Consider the following 2,278-nt stretch of genomic DNA (forward strand, 5'->3'; position numbering starts at 1 on the left):
AACAGACGATTTAATTTTAATATGAAACAATAAGATTAAGGTAAAATAACACGTTTTCTGAATTAATTATTGGTTTGGATTCCAAAAAATAAAAAAATTGGAAGTTACAATAGTTCAGCTGTAATATTTACCTTTGGCTTTAAAGAACCCATTTTACTTAACCCTTTAAGTAACCCATCTCACTTTTAGGCCTACTGATTTCCAATTGTACATTAACATATGTAAGTGTTGTTCATTGGATATCGTTTTGACTGTTTCACTGTCTGAATTGCTGTCCAGTGAGAACCCATGATAGAGAGGTTGGGTTAATGTGGTGTGGATGTTATGAATGAGGGTCATTGTGTCAGAGACGCTGTAGAAGGATCCACATACACTCCTATTCTAGAGGAGCTTGATGCTTCGATGAGTTTAGTCTATGTAATTGTGCAGGAATATGTAATTGGGGGGGAAGAACACAGCAATATCCAGGACTGAAGAAAACCGAAGTGAACAAGAAAACTGGACATTATAACATTCTTAGAATATGTTTATATACTGTTTTTTATTTTTTATTTTTTAATGACTGCAATTTTTTACGAAATATAACCTTTAATATGTTTTAAAAAGAGAACTGGACATTCAAATACATTCAAATAATGTTATATTTTGTGTAAAATGAAAGCTAGTAGAATGTTTAGAAACGTTTTTATACATTTTAAATAATGTTACGATAGCAGGTAGAAAACTGGACATCTCAGGGTTTTAGAAACATTTCAAAACAATTTATTACCTATAGTTTCCTTTCACTATTCACAATATGTGTTACTGGCCACTGTTTTGTTTACATGCAGTTCAATAAAGGCTCTCGGGAATTTGGGGGATTTCCCAATTCTGCATTGTCAATAGAAATACTCACATAATGGGAACATTGTAAAATAATTTAAACTTACATTACAGGGTTTGCTTACTCAACCTACACTTTCAGACGTGTTTGATTGTCTTGCTTCTGTTGAATATAAAAGATGATATTTTGAAGAATATCAGTAACCAGACAGTTTATGGTAGCTATTGATTCTAATGTATGAGAAAAAATACATTGGAAGTCAATGACTACAATCTACTTTTGGTTACCAACATTCTTCAAGATATCTTTAGTTTTCAACAGAATAAAGAAACTCATACAGGTTTGAAAAGTGAAGGATGAGTAAATAATGACAGAATGTCATGTCTATGTATTTGTGACCCTGGACCACAAAACTATCTTAAGAGTCAATTTTTCAAAATTAAGATATATACAACAATTGAAATCTTTCCATTGATGTATGATTTGTTAGGATAAGACAATATTTGGCCGAGATACAACTATTTGAAAATCTGGAATCTGAGGGTGCAAAAAAAAAAATCTAAATATTGAGAAAATCATCTTTAAAGTTGTTTAAAGTTTTGATATATTTACGGTAGGAGATTTGCAATATATCTTCATGGAACTTAATCTTTACTTAATATCCTAATGAACTTTGGAATAAAATAAAAATCAATAATTTTGACTCATACAATGTATTTTTTGTTATCGCTACAAATATATCCCAGAGACTGGTGCTGTAGTAGGTAACTTTTGTAAAAAAAATATTTTTTACATATTTATTAAACCTGTCATTATGTCCTGACAGTAGAATATGAGACAGATAATCTGTGAAAAAAAATCAAGCTCCTCTGGCTCCTCCCAGTGTCCTATTGCCATTTGCAGAAACTCCATCGCTCCCGGTAAAAAACAACCAATCAGAGCTGCGGTCCGTAACTTTGTTTGTGTTCAAAATGTAGAAACATTTACATAATAAGCGAGTACACCATGAATACATTTTCCAAACCGTGTTTTTGGCTTGTCCTGAATCACTAGGGTGCACCTATAATACAACACATATAAACACATATAAGTGTTTATATTCGGACTATTTTAGATTGCTTCGGGGGAACCGCGGCGGAGTAACCCAGTACCTTTGTGATTCTTCATAGACATAAACAGAGAGAAGTAGTTCCGGCTACGATGTTCTTCCGCAAGACGCAAGCAGTTCTGTTTATTAACCGCTAGAGCGTCAAAAGTTCCCTACCGCAGCTTTAAGGCTGTTTTTGTGCTCCAGTCACATTTATTTGTCGAATAATCCTGTAAATTGGCGTTAAAATGTAATAAGTCAACTGTACATTACCCCTTATTTATTATAGAGGACATCTTAGTCCGTTCTTCTACAGCTAATACAGTCTCATGGTGTCTGTGTTCATCCAAATGTACACAGAACACAAA

The 2,278-nt window shown here is 33.0% G+C and overlaps 1 long non-coding RNA gene across 1 annotated transcript in view; it reads right to left on the bottom strand.

The window, feature by feature from the left end:
* Positions 1-2,084: 2,084 nt before the first annotated feature.
* Positions 2,085-2,278, bottom strand: part of LOC113056582 (uncharacterized) — a 23,887-nt gene continuing 23,693 nt past the window's right edge. Inside the window, exon 5 of the long non-coding RNA XR_003277720.1 lies at positions 2,085-2,278. This exon is cut by the window's right edge and continues 1,515 nt beyond it. This is a non-coding gene — a long non-coding RNA (uncharacterized LOC113056582).

This window comes from Carassius auratus, chromosome 38, assembly GCF_003368295.1.
Source record: "Carassius auratus strain Wakin chromosome 38, ASM336829v1, whole genome shotgun sequence".
Lineage (NCBI taxonomy): Eukaryota > Metazoa > Chordata > Actinopteri > Cypriniformes > Cyprinidae > Carassius > Carassius auratus.